Source organism: Schistocerca gregaria, unplaced genomic scaffold, assembly GCF_023897955.1.
Source record: "Schistocerca gregaria isolate iqSchGreg1 unplaced genomic scaffold, iqSchGreg1.2 ptg000304l, whole genome shotgun sequence".
In the NCBI taxonomy this organism is placed as follows: Eukaryota; Metazoa; Arthropoda; class Insecta; order Orthoptera; family Acrididae; genus Schistocerca; species Schistocerca gregaria.
Genome location: NW_026061786.1, coordinates 6,368,084 through 6,389,998, shown reverse-complemented (window position 1 = coordinate 6,389,998; position 21,915 = coordinate 6,368,084).

Here is a 21,915-nt window from a genome sequence, read left to right as displayed (position 1 = left end):
ACACAAAAAGTAGGAAACAGTGTGAGCAACTGGGAGGAAGAAGTATGGCACTATTAAGAAAGCCAATGTTTCGTCACGAGAGGTATTGAATCAGAGAATACGAGTAACGTATGGAGGGAGTAACGGTGAATCTCTTAAGATACACAACGAGAGACATATCGCATCTGCCAGACTGGCCACAGTAAGAAAAAGTGGCAGACTGGGTGATCAAGTGGGACAAGTAACTATGACTCTCTTAAGGTAGCCAATGCCTCGTTACTATGGGTTTGGATTAAGAAATCTCGAATAACCCCTAGGAGGAGAAACGATGACACTTTTATGATACACAACTAGTGAATTATAGTTTCTGGCAGACAAAAGCTACACAAAAAGTAGTAGACTGTGTGAGCAACTGGGAGGAAGAAGTATTGCACTTTTAAGATAGCGACTTTTTCGTCACGAGAGGTATTGCATCAGAGAATACCAGTAACCTATGGAAGGAGTAACGATGAATCTCTTAAGATACACAACGAGTGACATATCGCTTCTGGCAGACTGGCCACAGTAAGAAAAAGTGGCAGACTGGGTGAGCAATTGGGACGAGTAACTATAACTCTCTTAAGGTAGCCAATGCCTCGTCACTACGGGTTTGGATTAAGAAATCTCGAATAACCCCTAGGAGGAGAAACGATGACTCTTTTATGATACACAACTAGTGACATATCGCTTCTGGCAGACTGGCAAGTACACAGAAAGTAGTAAACTGTGTGAGCAACTGGGAGGAAGAAGTATTGCACTATTAAGATAGCGAATTTTTCGTCACGAGAGGTATTGCATCAGAGAATACCAGTAACCTATGGAAGGAGTAACGATGAATTTCTTAAGATACACAACGAGTGACATATCGCTTCTGGCAGACTGGCCACAGTAAGAAAAAGTGGCAGACTGGGTGAGCAATGGGGACGAGTAACTATGACTCCCTTAAGGTAGCCAATGCCTCGTTACTAGTAGTTTGGATTAAGAAATCCCGAATAACCCCTAGGAGGAGAAACGATGACTCTTTTATGATACACAACTAGTGACATATCGCTTCTGGCAGACTGGCAAGTACACAAAAAGTAGGAAACAGTATGAGCAACTGGGTGGAAGAAGTATGGCACTATTAAGAAAGCCAATGTTTCGTCACGAGAGGTATTGAGTCAGAGAATACGAGTAACCTATGGAGGGAGTAACGATGAATCTCTTAAGATACACAACGAGTGACATATCGCTTCTGGCAGACTGGCCACAGTAAGAATAAGTGGCAGACTGGGTGAGCAATTGGGACGAGTAACTATGACTCTCTTAAGGTAGCCAATGCCTCGTTACTAGGGGTTTGGATTAAGAAATCTTGAATAACCCCTAGGAGGAGAAACGATGACACTTTTATGATACACAACTAGTGAATTATAGTTTCTGGCAGACAAAAACTACACAAAACGTAGTAGACTGTGTGAGCAACTGGGAGGAAGAAGTATTGCACTATTAAGATAGCGAGTTTTTCGTCACGAGAGGTATTGAATCAGAGAATACCAGTAACCTATGGAAAGAGTAACGATGAATCTCTTAAGATACACAACGAGTGAAATATCGCTTCTGGCAGACTGGCCACAGTAAGAATAAGTGGCAGACTGGGTGAGCAATTGGGACGAGTAACTATGACTCTCTTAAGGTAGCCAATGCCTCGTCACTATTGGTTTGGATTAAGAAATCTCGAATAACCCCTAGGAGGAGAAACGATGACACTTTTATGATACACAACTAGTGACATATCGCTTCTGGCAGACTGGCAAGTACACAAAAAGTAGTAAACTGTGTGAGCAACTGGGAGGAAGAAGTATTGCACTATTAAGATAGCGACTTTTTCGTCACGAGACGTATTGCATCAGAGAATAACAGTAACCTATGGAAGGAGTAACGATGAATCTCTTAAGATACACAACGAGTGACATATCGCTTCTGGCAGACTGGCCACAGTAAGAAAAAGTGGCAGACTGGGTGAGCAATTGGGACGAGTAACTATGACTCTCTTAAGGTAGCCAATGCCTCGTTACTAGGGGTTTGGATTAAGAAATCTCGAATAACCTCTAGGAGGAGAAACGATGACTCTTTTATGATACACAACTAGTGACATATCGCTTCTGGCAGACTGGCAAGTACACAGAAAGTAGTAAACTGTGTGAGCAACTGGGAGGAAGAAGTATTGCACTATTAAGATAGCGAATTTTTCGTCACGAGAGGTATTGAATCAGAGAATACGAGTAACCTATGGAGGGAGTAACGGTGAATCTCTTAAGATACACAACGAGAGACATATCGCATCTGCCAGACTGGCCACAGTAAGAAAAAGTGGCAGACTGGGTGAGCAAGTGGGACAAGTAACTATGACTCTCTTAAGGTAGCCAATGCCTCGTTACTATGGGTTTGGATTAAGAAATCTCGAATAACCCCTAGGAGGAGAAACGATGACACTTTTATGATACACAACTAGTGAATTATAGTTTCTGGCAGACAAAAGCTACACAAAAAGTAGTAGACTGTGTGAGCAACTGGGAGGAAGAAGTATTGCACTTTTAAGATAGCGACTTTTTCGTCACGAGAGGTATTGCATCAGAGAATACCAGTAACCTATGGAAGGAGTAACGATGAATCTCTTAAGATACACAACGAGTGACATATCGCTTCTGGCAGACTGGCCACAGTAAGAAAAAGTGGCAGACTGGGTGAGCAATTGGGACGAGTAACTATAACTCTCTTAAGGTAGCCAATGCCTCGTCACTACGGGTTTGGATTAAGAAATCTCGAATAACCCCTAGGAGGAGAAACGATGACTCTTTTATGATACACAACTAGTGACATATCGCTTCTGGCAGAGTGGCAAGTACACAGAAAGTAGTAAACTGTGTGAGCAACTAGGAGGAAGAAGTATTGCACTATTAAGATAGCGAATTTTTCGTCACGAGAGGTATTGCATCAGAGAATACCAGTAACCTATGGAAGGAGTAACGATGAATTTCTTAAGATACACAACGAGTGACATATCGCTTCTGGCAGACTGGCCACAGTAAGAAAAAGTGGCAGACTGGGTGAGCAATGGGGACGAGTAACTATGACTCCCTTAAGGTAGCCAATGCCTCGTTACTAGTAGTTTGGATTAAGAAATCCCGAATAACCCCTAGGAGGAGAAACGATGACTCTTTTATGATACACAACTAGTGACATATCGCTTCTGGCAGACTGGCAAGTACACAAAAAGTAGGAAACAGTATGAGCAACTGGGTGGAAGAAGTATGGCACTATTAAGAAAGCCAATGTTTCGTCACGAGAGGTATTGAGTCAGAGAATACGAGTAACCTATGGAGGGAGTAACGATGAATCTCTTAAGATACACAACGAGTGACATATCGCTTCTGGCAGACTGGCCACAGTAAGAATAAGTGGCAGACTGGGTGAGCAATTGGGACGAGTAACTATGACTCTCTTAAGGTAGCCAATGCCTCGTTACTAGGGGTTTGGATTAAGAAATCTTGAATAACCCCTAGGAGGAGAAACGATGACACTTTTATGATACACAACTAGTGAATTATAGTTTCTGGCAGACAAAAACTACACAAAACGTAGTAGACTGTGTGAGCAACTGGGAGGAAGAAGTATTGCACTATTAAGATAGCGAGTTTTTCGTCACGAGAGGTATTGAATCAGAGAATACCAGTAACCTATGGAAAGAGTAACGATGAATCTCTTAAGATACACAACGAGTGAAATATCGCTTCTGGCAGACTGGCCACAGTAAGAATAAGTGGCAGACTGGGTGAGCAATTGGGACGAGTAACTATGACTCTCTTAAGGTAGCCAATGCCTCGTCACTATTGGTTTGGATTAAGCAATCTCGAATAACCCCTAGGAAGAGAAACGATGACACTTTTATGATACACAACTAGTGACATATCGCTTCTGGCAGACTGGCAAGTACACAAAAAGTAGTAAACTGTGTGAGCAACTGGGAGGAAGAAGTATTGCACTATTAAGTTAGCGACTTTTTCGTCACGAGACGTATTGCATCAGGGAATACCAGTAACCTATGGAAGGAGTAACGATGAATCTCTTAAGATACACAACGAGTGACATATCGCTTCTGGCAGACTGGCCACAGTAAGAAAAAGTGGCAGACTGGGTGAGCAATTGGGACGAGTAACTATGACTCTCTTAAGGTAGCCAATGCCTCGTCACTAAGGGTTTGGATTAAGAAATCTCGAATAACCCTAGGAGGAGAAACGATGACTCTTTTATGATACACAACTAGTGACATATCGCTTCTGGCACACTGGCAAGTACACAAAAAGTAGGAAACAGTGTGAGCAACTGGGAGGAAGAAGTATGGCACTATTAAGAAAGCCAATGTTTCGTCACGAGAGGTATTGAATCAGAGAATACGAGTAACCTATGGAGGGAGTAACGGTGAATCTCTTAAGATACACAACGAGAGACATATCGCATCTGCCAGACTGGCCACAGTAAGAAAAAGTGGCAGACTGGGTGAGCAAGTGGGACAAGTAACTATGACACTCTTAAGGTAGCCAATGCCTCGTTACTATGGGTTTGGATTAAGAAATCTCGAATAACCCCTAGGAGGAGAAACGATGACACTTTTATGATACACAACTAGTGAATTATAGTTTCTGGCAGACAAAAGCTACACAAAAAGTAGTAGACTGTGTGAGCAACTGGGAGGAAGAAGTATTGCACTTTTAAGATAGCGACTTTTTCGTCACGAGAGGTATTGCATCAGAGAATACCAGTAACCTATGGAAGGAGTAACGATGAATCTCTTAAGATACACAACGAGTGACATATCGCTTCTGGCAGACTGGCCACAGTAAGAAAAAGAGGCAGACTGGGTGAGCAATTGGGACGAGTAACTATAACTCTCTTAAGGTAGCCAATGCCTCGTCACTACGGGTTTGGATTAAGAAATCTCGAATAACCCCTAGGAGGAGAAACGATGACTCTTTTATGATACACAACTAGTGACATATCGCTTCTGGCAGACTGGCAAGTACACAGAAAGTAGTAAACTGTGTGAGCAACTGGGAGGAAGAAGTATTGCACTATTAAGATAGCGAATTTTTCGTCACGAGAGGTATTGCATCAGAGAATACCAGTAACCTATGGAAGGAGTAACGATGAATTTCTTAAGATACACAACGAGTGACATATCGCTTCTGGCAGACTGGCCACAGTAAGAAAAAGTGGCAGACTGGGTGAGCAATGGGGACGAGTAACTATGACTCCCTTAAGGTAGCCAATGCCTCGTTACTAGTAGTTTGGATTAAGAAATCCCGAATAACCCCTAGGAGGAGAAACGATGACTCTTTTATGATACACAACTAGTGACATATCGCTTCTGGCAGACTGGCAAGTACACAAAAAGTAGGAAACAGTATGAGCAACTGGGTGGAAGAAGTATGGCACTATTAAGAAAGCCAATGTTTCGTCACGAGAGGTATTGAGTCAGAGAATACGAGTAACCTATGGAGGGAGTAACGATGAATCTCTTAAGATACACAACGAGTGACATATCGCTTCTGGCAGACTGGCCACAGTAAGAATAAGTGGCAGACTGGGTGAGCAATTGGGACGAGTAACTATGACTCTCTTAAGGTAGCCAATGCCTCGTTACTAGGGGTTTGGATTAAGAAATCTTGAATAACCCCTAGGAGGAGAAACGATGACACTTTTATGATACACAACTAGTGAATTATAGTTTCTGGCAGACAAAAACTACACAAAACGTAGTAGACTGTGTGAGCAACTGGGAGGAAGAAGTATTGCACTATTAAGATAGCGAATTTTTCGTCACGAGAGGTATTGAATCAGAGAATACCAGTAACCTATGGAAAGAGTAACGATGAATCTCTTAAGATACACAACGAGTGAAATATCGCTTCTGGCAGACTGGCCACAGTAAGAATAAGTGGCAGACTGGGTGAGCAATTGGGACGAGTAACTATGACTCTCTTAAGGTAGCCAATGCCTCGTCACTATTGGTTTGGATTAAGAAATCTCGAATAACCCCTAGGAGGAGAAACGATGACACATTTATGATACACAACTAGTGACATATCGCTTCTGGCAGACTGGCAAGTACACAAAAAGTAGTAAACTGTGTGAGCAACTGGGAGGAAGAAGTATTGCACTATTAAGATAGCGACTTTTTCGTCACGAGACGTATTGCATCAGAGAATAACAGTAACCTATGGAATGAGTAACGATGAATCTCTTAAGATACACAACGAGTGACATATCGCTTCTGGCAGACTGGCCACAGTAAGAAAAAGTGGCAGACTGGGTGAGCAATGGGGACGAGTAACTATGACTCTCTTAAGGTAGCCAATGCCTCGTTACTAGGGGTATGGATTAAGAAATCTCGAATAACCTCTAGGAGGAGAAACGATGACTCTTTTATGATACACAACTAGTGACATATCGCTTCTGGCAGACTGGCAAGTACACAGAAAGTAGTAAACTGTGTGAGCAACTGGGAGGAAGAAGTATTGAACTATTAAGATAGCGAATTTTTCGTCACGAGAGGTATTGAATCAGAGAATACGAGTAACCTATGGAGGGAGTAACGGTGAATCTCTTAAGATACACAACGAGAGACATATCGCATCTGCCAGACTGGCCACAGTAAGAAAAAGTGGCAGACTGGGTGAGCAAGTGGGACAAGTAACTATGACTCTCTTAAGGTAGCCAATGCCTCGTTACTATGGGTTTGGATTAAGAAATCTCGAATAACCCCTAGGAGGAGAAACGATGACACTTTTATGATACACAACTAGTGAATTATAGTTTCTGGCAGACAAAAGCTACACAAAAAGTAGTAGACTCTGTGAGCAACTGGGAGGAAGAAGTATTGCACTTTTAAGATAGCGACTTTTTCGTCACGAGAGGTATTGCATCAGAGAATACCAGTAACCTATGGAAGGAGTAACGATGAATCTCTTAAGACACACAACGAGTGACATATCGCTTCTGGCAGACTGGCCACAGTAAGAAAAAGTGGCAGACTGGGTGAGCAATTGGGACGAGTAACTATAACTCTCTTAAGGTAGCCAATGCCTCGTCACTACGGGTTTGGATTAAGAAATCTCGAATAACCCCTAGGAGGAGAAACGATGACTCTTTTATGATACACAACTAGTGACATATCGCTTCTGGCAGACTGGCAAGTACACAGAAAGTAGTAAACTGTGTGAGCAACTGGGAGGAAGAAGTATTGCACTATTAAGATAGCGAATTTTTCGTCACGAGAGGTATTGCATCAGAGAATACCAGTAACCTATGGAAAGAGTAACGATGAATTTCTTAAGATACACAACGAGTGACATATCGCTTCTGGCAGACTGGCCACAGTAAGAAAAAGTGGCAGACTGGGTGAGCAATGGGGACGAGTAACTATGACTCCCTTAAGGTAGCCAATGCCTCGTTACTAGTAGTTTGGATTAAGAAATCCCGAATAACCCCTAGGAGGAGAAACGATGACTCTTTTATGATACACAACTAGTGACATATCGCTTCTGGCAGACTGGCAAGTACACAAAAAGTAGGAAACAGTATGAGCAACTGGGTGGAAGAAGTATGGCACTATTAAGAAAGCCAATGTTTCGTCACGAGAGGTATTGAGTCAGAGAATACGAGTAACCTATGGAGGGAGTAACGATGAATCTCTTAAGATACACAACGAGTGACATATCGCTTCTGGCAGACTGGCCACAGTAAGAATAAGTGGCAGACTGGGTGAGCAATTGGGACGAGTAACTATGACTCTCTTAAGGTAGCCAATGCCTCGTTACTAGGGGTTTGGATTAAGAAATCTTGAATAACCCCTAGGAGGAGAAACGATGACACTTTTATGATACACAACTAGTGAATTATAGTTTCTGGCAGACAAAAACTACACAAAACGTAGTAGACTGTGTGAGCAACTGGGAGGAAGAAGTATTGCACTATTAAGATAGCGAGTTTTTCGTCACGAGAGGTATTGAATCAGAGAATACCAGTAACCTATGGAAAGAGTAACGATGAATCTCTTAAGATACACAACGAGTGAAATATCGCTTCTGGCAGACTGGCCACAGTAAGAATAAGTGGCAGACTGGGTGAGCAATTGGGACGAGTAACTATGACTCTCCTAAGGTAGCCAATGCCTCGTCACTAGGGGTTTGGATTAAGAAACCTCGAATAACCCCTAGGAGGAGAAACGATGACACTTTTATGATACACAACTAGTGACATATCGCTTCTGGCAGACTGGCAAGTACACAAAAAGTAGTAAACTGTGTGAGCAACTGGGAGGAAGAAGTATTGCACTATTAAGATAGCGAATTTTTCGTCACGAGAGGTATTGCATCAGAGAATACCAGTAACCTATGGAAGGAGTAACGATGAATTTCTTAAGATACACAACGAGTGACATATCGCTACTGGCAGACTGGCCACAGTAAGAAAAAGTGGCAGACTGGGTGAGCAATGGGGACGAGTAACTATGACTCCCTTAAGGTAGCCAATGCCTCGTTACTAGGAGTTTGGATTAAGAAATCTCGAATAACCCCTAGGAGGAGAAACGAAGACTCTTTTATGATACACAACTAGTGACATATCGCTTCTGGCAGACTGGCAAGTACACAAAAAGTAGGAAACAGTGTGAGCAACTGGGTGGAAGAAGTATGGCACTATTAAGAAAGCCAATGTTTCGTCACGAGAGGTATTGAATCAGAGAATACGAGTAACCTATGGAGGGAGTAACGATGAATCTCTTAAGATACACAACGAGTGACATATCGCTTCTGGCAGACTGGCCACAGTAAGAATAAGTGGCAGACTGGGTGAGCAATTGGGACGAGTAACTATGACTCTCTTAAGGTAGCCAATGACTCGTTACTAGGGGTTTGGATTAAGAAATCTCGAATAACCACTAGGAGGAGAAACGATGACACTTTTATGATACACAACTAGTGAATTATAGTTTCTGGCAGACAAAAACTACACAAAAAGTAGTAGACTGTGTGAGCAACTGGGAGGAAGAAGTATTGCACTATTAAGATAGCGACTTTTTCGTCACGAGAGGTATTGAATCAGAGAATACCAGTAACCTATTTAAGGAGTAACGATGAATCTCTTAAGATACACAACAAGTGACATATCGCTTCTGGCAGACTGGCCACAGTAAGAATAAGTGGCAGACTGGGTGAGCAATTGGGACGAGTAACTATGACTCTCTTAAGGTAGCCAATGCCTCGTCACTAGGGGTTTGGATTAAGAAATCTCGAATAACCCCTAGGAGGAGAAACGATGACACTTTTATGATACACAACTAGTGACATATCGCTTCTGGCAGACTGGCAAGTACACAAAAAGTAGTAAACTGTGTGAGCAACTGGGAGGAAGAAGTATTGCACTATTAAGATAGCGAGTTTTTCGTCACGAGAGGTATTGAATCAGAGAATACCAGTAACCTATGGAAAGAGTAACGATGAATCTCTTAAGATACACAACGAGTGAAATATCGCTTCTGGCAGACTGGCCACAGTAAGAATAAGTGGCAGACTGGGTGAGCAATTGGGACGAGTAACTATGACTCTCCTAAGGTAGCCAATGCCTCGTCACTAGGGGTTTGGATTAAGAAACCTCGAATAACCCCTAGGAGGAGAAACGATGACACTTTTATGATACACAACTAGTGACATATCGCTTCTGGCAGACTGGCAAGTACACAAAAAGTAGTAAACTGTGTGAGCAACTGGGAGGAAGAAGTATTGCACTATTAAGATAGCGACTTTTTCGTCACGAGATTTATTGAATCAGAGAATACCAGTAACCTATGGAAGGAGTAACGATGAATCTCTTAAGATACACAACAAGTGACATATCGCTTCTGGCAGACTGGCCACAGTAAGAATAAGTGGCAGACTGGGTGAGCAATTGGGACGAGTAACTATGACTCTCTTAAGGTAGCCAATGCCTCGTCACTAGGGGTTTGGATTAAGAAACCTCGAATAAGCCCTAGGAGGAGAAACGATGACTCTTTTATGATACACAACTAGTGACATATCGCTTCTGGCAGACTGGCAAGTACACAAAAAGTAGTAAACTGTGTGAGCAACTGGGAGGAAGAAGTATTGCACTATTAAGATAGCGAATTTTTCGTCACGAGAGGTATTGCATCAGAGAATACCAGTAACCTATGGAAGGAGTAACGATGAATTTCTTAAGATACACAACGAGTGACATATCGCTTCTGGCAGACTGGCCACAGTAAGAAAAAGTGGCAGACTGGGTGAGCAATGGGGACGAGTAACTATGACTCCCTTAAGGTAGCCAATGCCTCGTTACTAGGAGTTTGGATTAAGAAATCTCGAATAACCCCTAGGAGGAGAAACGATGACTCTTTTATGATACACAACTAGTGACATATCGCTTCTGGCAGACTGGCAAGTACACAAAAAGTAGGAAACAGTGTGAGCAACTGGGTGGAAGAAGTATGGCACTATTAAGAAAGCCAATGTTTCATCACGAGAGGTATTGAATCAGAGAATACGAGTAACCTATGGAGGGAGTAACGATGAATCTCTTAAGATACACAACGAGTGACATATCGCTTCTGGCAGACTGGCCACAGTAAGAATAAGTGGCAGACTGGGTGAGCAATTGGGACGAGTAACTATGACTCTCTTAAGGTAGCCAATGCCTCGTTACTAGGGGTTTGGATTAAGAAATCTCGAATAACCCCTAGGAGGAGAAACGATGACACTTTTATGATACACAACTAGTGAATTATAGTTTCTGGCAGACAAAAACTACACAAAAAGTAGTAGACTGTGTGAGCAACTGGGAGGAAGAAGTATTGCACTATTAAGATAGCGACTTTTTCGTCACGAGAGGTATTGAATCAGAGAATACCAGTAACCTATGGAAGGAGTAACGATGAATCTCTTAAGATACACAACAAGTGACATATCGCTTCTGGCAGACTGGCCACAGTAAGAATAAGTGGCAGACTGGGTGAGCAATTGGGACGAGTATCTATGACTCTCTTAAGGTAGCCAATGCCTCGTCACTATTGGTTTGGATTAAGAAACCTCGAATAACCCCTAGGAGGAGAAACGATGACTCTTTTATGATACACAACTAGTGACATATCGCTTCTGGCAGACTGGCAGTACACAAAAAGTAGTAAACTGTGTGAGCAACTGGGAGGAAGAAGTATTGCACTATTAAGATAGCGAATTTTTCGTCACGAGAGGTATTGCATCAGAGAATACCAGTAATCTATGGAAGGAGTAACGATGAATTTCTTAAGATACACAACGAGTGACATATCGCTTCTGGCAGACTGGCCACAGTAAGAAAAAGTGGCAGACTGGGTGAGCAATGGGGACGAGTAACTATGACTCTCTTAAGGTAGCCAATGCCTCGTTACTAGGGGTTTGGATTAAGAAATCTCGAATAACCCCTAGGAGGAGAAACGATGACACTTTTATGATACACAACTAGTGAATTATAGTTTCTGGCAGACAAAAACTACACAAAAAGTAGTAGACTGTGTGAGCAACTGGGAGGAAGAAGTATTGCACTATTAAGATAGCGACTTTTTCGTCACGAGAGGTATTGAATCAGAGAATACCAGTAACCTATGGAAGGAGTAACGATGAATCTCTTAAGATACACAACAAGTGACATATCGCTTCTGGCAGAATGGCCACAGTAAGAATAAGTGGCAGACTGGGTGAGCAATTGGGACGAGTAACTATGACTCTCTTAAGGTAGCCAATGCCTCGTCACTAGGGGTTTGGATTAAGAAACCTCGAATAACCCCTAGGAGGAGAAACGATGACTCTTTTATGATACACAACTAGTGACATATCGCTTCTGGCAGACTGGCAAGTACACAAAAAGTAGTAAACTGTGTGAGCAACTGGGAGGAAGAAGTATTGCACTATTAAGATAGCGAATTTTTCGTCACGAGAGGTATTGCATCAGAGAATACCAGTAACCTATGGAAGGAGTAACGATGAATTTCTTAAGATACACAACGAGTGACATATCGCTTCTGGCAGACTGGCTGCAGTAAGAAAATGTGGCAGCCTGGGTGAGCAATTGGGACGAGTAACTATGACTCTCTTAAGGTAGCCAATGCCTCTTACTAGGGGTTTGGATTAAGAAATCTCGAATAACCCCTAGGAGGAGAAACGATGACACTTTTATGATACACAACTAGTGACATATCGCTTCTGGCAGACTGGCAAGTACACAAAAAGTAGGAAACAGTGTGAGCAACTGGGTGGAAGAAGTATGGCACTATTAAGAAAGCCAATGTTTCGTCACGAGAGGTATTGAATCAGAGAATACGAGTAACCTATGGAGGGAGTAACGATGAATCTCTTAAGATACACAACGAGTGACATATCGCTTCTGGCAGACTGGCCACAGTAAGAAAAAGTGGCAGACTGGGTGAGCAATTGGGACGAGTAACTATGACTCTCTTAAGGTAGCCAATGACTCGTTACTAGGGGTTTGGATTAAGAAATCTCGAATAACCCCTAGGAGGAGAAACGATGACACTTTTATGATACACAACTAGTGAATTATAGTTTCTGGCAGACAAAAACTACACAAAAAGTAGTAGACTGTGTGAGCAACTGGGAGGAAGAAGTATTGCACTATTAAGATAGCGACTTTTTCGTCACGAGAGGTATTGAATCAGAGAATACCAGTAACCTATTTAAGGAGTAACGATGAATCTCTTAAGATACACAACAAGTGACATATCGCTTCTGGCAGACTGGCCACAGTAAGAATAAGTGGCAGACTGGGTGAGCAATTGGGACGAGTAACTATGACTCTCTTAAGGTAGCCAATGCCTCGTTACTAGGGGTTTGGATTAAGCAATCTCGAATAACCCCTAGGAGGAGAAACGATGACACTTTTATGATACACAACTAGTGAATTATAGTTTCTGGCAGACAAAAACTACACAAAAAGTAGTAGACTGTGTGAGCAACTGGGAGGAAGAAGTATTGCACTATTAAGATAGCGACTTTTTCGTCACGAGATTTATTGAATCAGAGAATACCAGTAACCTATGGAAGGAGTAACGATGAATCTCTTAAGATACACAACAAGTGACATATCGCTTCTGGCAGACTGGCCACAGTAAGAATAAGTGGCAGACTGGGTGAGCAATTGGGACGAGTAACTATGACTCTCTTAAGGTAGCCAATGCCTCGTCACTAGGGGTTTGGATTAAGAAACCTCGAATAAGCCCTAGGAGGAGAAACGATGACTCTTTTATGATACACAACTAGTGACATATCGCTTCTGGCAGACTGGCAAGTACACAAAAAGTAGTAAACTGTGTGAGCAACTGGGAGGAAGAAGTATTGCACTATTAAGATAGCGAATTTTTCGTCACGAGAGGTATTGCATCAGAGAATACCAGTAACCTATGGAAGGAGTAACGATGAATTTCTTAAGATACACAACGAGTGACATATCGCTTCTGGCAGACTGGCCACAGTAAGAAAAAGTGGCAGACTGGGTGAGCAATGGGGACGAGTAACTATGACTCCCTTAAGGTAGTCAATGCCTCGTTACTAGGAGTTTGGATTAAGAAATCTCGAATAACCCCTAGGAGGAGAAACGATGACTCTTTTATGATACACAACTAGTGACATATCGCTTCTGGCAGACTGGCAAGTACACAAAAAGTAGGAAACAGTGTGAGCAACTGGGTGGAAGAAGTATGGCACTATTAAGAAAGCCAATGTTTCGTCACGAGAGGTATTGAATCAGAGAATACGAGTAACCTATGGAGGGAGTAACGATGAATCTCTTAAGATACACAACGAGTGACATATCGCTTCTGGCAGACTGGCCACAGTAAGAATAAGTGGCAGACTGGGTGAGCAATTGGGACGAGTAACTATGACTCTCTTAAGGTAGCCAATGCCTCGTTACTAGGGGTTTGGATTAAGAAATCTCGAATAACCCCTAGGAGGAGAAACGATGACACTTTTATGATACACAACTAGTGAATTATAGTTTCTGGCAGACAAAAACTACACAAAAAGTAGTAGACTGTGTGAGCAACTGGGAGGAAGAAGTATTGCACTATTAAGATAGCGACTTTTTCGTCACGAGAGGTATTGAATCAGAGAATACCAGTAACCTATGGAAGGAGTAACGATGAATCTCTTAAGATACACAACAAGTGACATATCGCTTCTGGCAGACTGGCCACAGTAAGAATAAGTGGCAGACTGGGTGAGCAATTGGGACGAGTATCTATGACTCTCTTAAGGTAGCCAATGCCTCGTCACTATTGGTTTGGATTAAGAAACCTCGAATAACCCCTAGGAGGAGAAACGATGACTCTTTTATGATACACAACTAGTGACATATCGCTTCTGACAGACTGGCAGTACACAAAAAGTAGTAAACTGTGTGAGCAACTGGGAGGAAGAAGTATTACACTATTAAGATAGCGAATTTTTCGTCACGAGAGGTATTGCATCAGAGAATACCAGTAATCTATGGAAGGAGTAACGATGAATTTCTTAAGATACACAACGAGTGACATATCGCTTCTGGCAGACTGGCCACAGTAAGAAAAAGTGGCAGACTGGGTGAGCAATGGGGACGAGTAACTATGACTCTCTTAAAGTAGCCAATGCCTCGTTACTAGGGGTTTGGATTAAGAAATCTCGAATAACCCCTAGGAGGAGAAACGATGACACTTTTATGATACACAACTAGTGAATTATAGTTTCTGGCAGACAAAAACTACACAAAAAGTAGTAGACTGTGTGAGCAACTGGGAGGAAGAAGTATTGCACTATTAAGATAGCGACTTTTTCGTCACGAGATTTATTGAATCAGAGAATACCAGTAACCTATGGAAGGAGTAACGATGAATCTCTTAAGATACACAACAAGTGACATATCGCTTCTGGCAGACTGGCCACAGTAAGAATAAGTGGCAGACTGGGTGAGCAATTGGGACGAGTAACTATGACTCTCTTAAGGTAGCCAATGCCTCGTCACTAGGGGTTTGGATTAAGAAACCTCGAATAAGCCCTAGGAGGAGAAACGATGACTCTTTTATGATACACAACTAGTGACATATCGCTTCTGGCAGACTGGCAAGTACACAAAAAGTAGGAAACAGTGTGAGCAACTGGGTGGAAGAAGTATGGCACTATTAAGAAAGCCAATGTTTCGTCACGAGAGGTATTGAATCAGAGAATACGAGTAACCTATGGAGGGAGTAACGATGAATCTCTTAAGATACACAACGAGTGACATATCGCTTCTGGCAGACTGGCCACAGTAAGAAAAAGTGGCAGACTGGGTGAGCAATTGGGACGAGTAACTATGACTCTCTTAAGGTAGCCAATGACTCGTTACTAGGGGTTTGGATTAAGAAATCTCGAATAACCCCTAGGAGGAGAAACGATGACACTTTTATGATACACAACTAGTGAATTATAGTTTCTGGCAGACAAAAACTACACAAAAAGTAGTAGACTGTGTGAGCAACTGGGAGGAAGAAGTATTGCACTATTAAGATAGCGACTTTTTCGTCACGAGAGGTATTGAATCAGAGAATACCAGTAACCTATTTAAGGAGTAACGATGAATCTCTTAAGATACACAACAAGTGACATATCGCTTCTGGCAGACTGGCCACAGTAAGAATAAGTGGCAGACTGGGTGAGCAATTGGGACGAGTAACTATGACTCTCTTAAGGTAGCCAATGCCTCGTTACTAGGGGTTTGGATTAAGCAATCTCGAATAACCCCTAGGAGGAGAAACGATGACACTTTTATGATACACAACTAGTGAATTATAGTTTCTGGCAGACAAAAACTACACAAAAAGTAGTAGACTGTGTGAGCAACTGGGAGGAAGAAGTATTGCACTATTAAGATAGCGACTTTTTCGTCACGAGATTTATTGAATCAGAGAATACCAGTAACCTATGGAAGGAGTAACGATGAATCTCTTAAGATACACAACAAGTGACATATCGCTTCTGGCAGACTGGCCACAGTAAGAATAAGTGGCAGACTGGGTGAGCAATTGGGACGAGTAACTATGACTCTCTTAAGGTAGCCAATGCCTCGTCACTAGGGGTTTGGATTAAGAAACCTCGAATAAGCCCTAGGAGGAGAAACGATGACTCTTTTATGATACACAACTAGTGACATATCGCTTCTGGCAGACTGGCAAGTACACAAAAAGTAGTAAACTGTGTGAGCAACTGGGAGGAAGAAGTATTGCACTATTAAGATAGCGAATTTTTCGTCACAAGAGGTATTGCATCAGAGAATACCAGTAACCTATGGAAGGAGTAACGATGAATTTCTTAAGATACACAACGAGTGACATATCGCTTCTGGCAGACTGGCCACAGTAAGAAAAAGTGGCAGACTGGGTGAGCAATGGGGACGAGTAACTATGACTCCCTTAAGGTAGTCAATGCCTCGTTACTAGGAGTTTGGATTAAGAAATCTCGAATAACCCCTAGGAGGAGAAACGATTACTCTTTTATGATACACAACTAGTGACATATCGCTTCTGGCAGACTGGCAAGTACACAAAAAGTAGGAAACAGTGTGAGCAACTGGGTGGAAGAAGTATGGCACTATTAAGAAAGCCAATGTTTCGTCACGAGAGGTATTGAATCAGAGAATACGAGTAACCTATGGAGGGAGTAACGATGAATCTCTTAAGATACACAACGAGTGACATATCGCTTCTGGCAGACTGGCCACAGTAAGAATAAGTGGCAGACTGGGTGAGCAATTGGGACGAGTAACTATGACTCTCTTAAGGTAGCCAATGCCTCGTTACTAGGGGTTTGGATTAAGAAATCTCGAATAACCCCTTGAGGAGAAACGATGACACTTTTATGATACACAACTAGTGAATTATAGTTTCTGGCAGACAAAAACTACACAAAAAGTAGTAGACTGTGTGAGCAACTGGGAGGAAGAAGTATTGCACTATTAAGATAGCGACTTTTTCGTCATGAGAGGTATTGAATCAGAGAATACCAGTAACCTATGGAAGGAGTAACGATGAATCTCTTAAGATACACAACAAGTGACATATCGCTTCTGGCAGACTGGCCACAGTAAGAATAAGTGGCAGACTGGGTGAGCAATTGGGACGAGTATCTATGACTCTCTTAAGGTAGCCAATGCCTCGTCACTATTGGTTTGGATTAAGAAACCTCGAATAACCCCTAGGAGGAGAAACGATGACTCTTTTATGATACACAACTAGTGACATATCGCTTCTGACAGACTGGCAGTACACAAAAAGTAGTAAACTGTGTGAGCAACTGGGAGGAAGAAGTATTGCACTATTAAGATAGCGAATTTTTCGTCACGAGAGGTATTGCATCAGAGAATACCAGTAATCTATGGAAGGAGTAACGATGAATTTCTTAAGATACACAACGAGTGACATATCGCTTCTGGCAGACTGGCCACAGTAAGAAAAAGTGGCAGACTGGGTGAGCAATGGGGACGAGTAACTATGACTCTCTTAAAGTAGCCAATGCCTCGTTACTAGGGGTTTGGATTAAGAAATCTCGAATAACCCCTAGGAGGAGAAACGATGACACTTTTATGATACACAACTAGTGAATTATAGTTTCTGGCAGACAAAAACTACACAAAAAGTAGTAGACTGTGTGAGCAACTGGGAGGAAGAAGTATTGCACTATTAAGATAGCGACTTTTTCGTCACGAGAGGTATTGAATCAGAGAATACCAGTAACCTATGGAAGGAGTAACGATGAATCTCTTAAGATACACAACAAGTGACATATCGCTTCTGGCAGAATGGCCACAGTAAGAATAAGTGGCAGACTGGGTGAGCAATTGGGACGAGTAACTATGTCTCTTTTAAGGTAGCCAATGCCTCGTCACTAGGGGTTTGGATTAAGAAACCTCGAATAACCCCTAGGAGGAGAAACGATGACTCTTTTATGATACACAACTAGTGACATATCGCTTCTGGCAGACTGGCAAGTACACAAAAAGTAGTAAACTGTGTGAGCAACTGGGAGGAAGAAGTATTGCACTATTAAGATAGCGAATTTTTCGTCACGAGAGGTATTGCATCAGAGAATACCAGTAACCTATGGAAGGAGTAACGATGAATTTCTTAAGATACACAACGAGTGACATATCGCTTCTGGCAGACTGGCCACAGTAAGAAAAAGTGGCAGACTGGGTGAGCAATGGGGACGAGTAACTATGACTCCCTTAAGGTAGCCAATGCCTCGTTACTAGGAGTTTGGATTAAGAAATCTCGAATAACCCCTAGGAGGAGAAACGAAGACTCTTTTATGATACACAACTAGTGACATATCGCTTCTGGCAGACTGGCAAGTACACAAAAAGTAGGAAACAGTGTGAGCAACTGGGTGGAAGAAGTATGGCACTATTAAGAAAGCCAATGTTTCGTCACGAGAGGTATTGAATCAGAGAATACGAGTAACCTATGGAGGGAGTAACGATGAATCTCTTAAGATACACAACGAGTGACATATCGCTTCTGGCAGACTGGCCACAGTAAGAATAAGTGGCAGACTGGGTGAGCAATTGGGACGAGTAACTATGACTCTCTTAAGGTAGCCAATGCCTCGTCACTAGGGGTTTGGATTAAGAAACCTCGAATAAGCCCTAGGAGGAGAAACGATGACTCTTTTATGATACACAACTAGTGAATTATAGTTTCTGGCAGACAAAAACTACACAAAAAGTAGTAGACTGTGTGAGCAACTGGGAGGAAGAAGTATTGCACTATTAAGATAGCGACTTTTTCGTCACGAGATTTATTGAATCAGAGAATACCAGTAACCTATGGAAGGAGTAACGATGAATCTCTTAAGATACACAACAAGTGACATATCGCTTCTGGCAGACTGGCCACAGTAAGAATAAGTGGCAGACTGGGTGAGCAATTGGGACGAGTAACTATGACTCTCTTAAGGTAGCCAATGCCTCGTCACTAGGGGTTTGGATTAAGAAACCTCGAATAAGCCCTAGGAGGAGAAACGATGACTCTTTTATGATACACAACTAGTGACATATCGCTTCTGGCAGACTGGCAAGTACACAAAAAGTAGTAAACTGTGTGAGCAACTGGGAGGAAGAAGTATTGCACTATTAAGATAGCGAATTTTTCGTCACGAGAGGTATTGCATCAGAGAATACCAGTAACCTATGGAAGGAGTAACGATGAATTTCTTAAGATACACAACGAGTGACATATCGCTTCTGGCAGACTGGCCACAGTAAGAAAAAGTGGCAGACTGGGTGAGCAATGGGGACGAGTAACTATGACTCCCTTAAGGTAGTCAATGCCTCGTTACTAGGAGTTTGGATTAAGAAATCTCGAATAACCCCTAGGAGGAGAAACGATGACTCTTTTATGATACACAACTAGTGACATATCGCTTCTGGCAGACTGGCAAGTACACAAAAAGTAGGAAACAGTGTGAGCAACTGGGTGGAAGAAGTATGGCACTATTAAGAAAGCCAATGTTTCGTCACGAGAGGTATTGAATCAGAGAATACGAGTAACCTATGGAGGGAGTAACGATGAATCTCTTAAGATACACAACGAGTGACATATCGCTTCTGGCAGACTGGCCACAGTAAGAATAAGTGGCAGACTGGGTGAGCAATTGGGACGAGTAACTATGACTCTCTTAAGGTAGCCAATGCCTCGTTACTAGGGGTTTGGATTAAGAAATCTCGAATAACCCCTAGGAGGAGAAACGATGACACTTTTATGATACACAACTAGTGAATTATAGTTTCTGGCAGACAAAAACTACACAAAAAGTAGTAGACTGTGTGAGCAACTGGGAGGAAGAAGTATTGCACTATTAAGATAGCGACTTTTTCGTCACGAGAGGTATTGAATCAGAGAATACCAGTAACCTATGGAAGGAGTAACGATGAATCTCTTAAGATACACAACAAGTGACATATCGCTTCTGGCAGACTGGCCACAGTAAGAATAAGTGGCAGACTGGGTGAGCAATTGGGACGAGTATCTATGACTCTCTTAAGGTAGCCAATGCCTCGTCACTATTGGTTTGGATTAAGAAACCTCGAATAACCCCTAGGAGGAGAAACGATGACTCTTTTATGATACACAACTAGTGACATATCGCTTCTGACAGACTGGCAGTACACAAAAAGTAGTAAACTGTGTGAGCAACTGGGAGGAAGAAGTATTGCACTATTAAGATAGCGAATTTTTCGTCACGAGAGGTATTGCATCAGAGAATACCAGTAATCTATGGAAGGAGTAACGATGAATTTCTTAAGATACACAACGAGTGACATATCGCTTCTGGCAGACTGGCCACAGTAAGAAAAAGTGGCAGACTGGGTGAGCAATGGGGACGAGTAACTATGACTCTCTTAAAGTAGCCAATGCCTCGTTACTAGGGGTTTGGATTAAGAAATCTCGAATAACCCCTAGGAGGAGAAACGATGACACTTTTATGATACACAACTAGTGAATTATAGTTTCTGGCAGACAAAAACTACACAAAAAGTAGTAGACTGTGTGAGCAACTGGGAGGAAGAAGTATTGCACTATTAAGATAGCGACTTTTTCGTCACGAGATTTATTGAATCAGAGAATACCAGTAACCTATGGAAGGAGTAACGATGAATCTCTTAAGATACACAACAAGTGACATATCGCTTCTGGCAGACTGGCCACAGTAAGAATAAGTGGCAGACTGGGTGAGCAATTGGGACGAGTAACTATGACTCTCTTAAGGTAGCCAATGCCTCGTCACTAGGGGTTTGGATTAAGAAACCTCGAATAAGCCCTAGGAGGAGAAACGATGACTCTTTTATGATACACAACTAGTGACATATCGCTTCTGGCAGACTGGCAAGTACACAAAAAGTAGGAAACAGTGTGAGCAACTGGGTGGAAGAAGTATGGCACTATTAAGAAAGCCAATGTTTCGTCACGAGAGGTATTGAATCAGAGAATACGAGTAACCTATGGAGGGAGTAACGATGAATCTCTTAAGATACACAACGAGTGACATATCGCTTCTGGCAGACTGGCCACAGTAAGAAAAAGTGGCAGACTGGGTGAGCAATTGGGACGAGTAACTATGACTCTCTTAAGGTAGCCAATGACTCGTTACTAGGGGTTTGGATTAAGAAATCTCGAATAACCCCTAGGAGGAGAAACGATGACACTTTTATGATACACAACTAGTGAATTATAGTTTCTGGCAGACAAAAACTACACAAAAAGTAGTAGACTGTGTGAGCAACTGGGAGGAAGAAGTATTGCACTATTAAGATAGCGACTTTTTCGTCACGAGAGGTATTGAATCAGAGAATACCAGTAACCTATTTAAGGAGTAACGATGAATCTCTTAAGATACACAACAAGTGACATATCGCTTCTGGCAGACTGGCCACAGTAAGAATAAGTGGCAGACTGGGTGAGCAATTGGGACGAGTAACTATGACTCTCTTAAGGTAGCCAATGCCTCGTTACTAGGGGTTTGGATTAAGCAATCTCGAATAACCCCTAGGAGGAGAAACGATGACACTTTTATGATACACAACTAGTGAATTATAGTTTCTGGCAGACAAAAACTACACAAAAAGTAGTAGACTGTGTGAGCAACTGGGAGGAAGAAGTATTGCACTATTAAGATAGCGACTTTTTCGTCACGAGATTTATTGAATCAGAGAATACCAGTAACCTATGGAAGGAGTAACGATGAATCTCTTAAGATACACAACAAGTGACATATCGCTTCT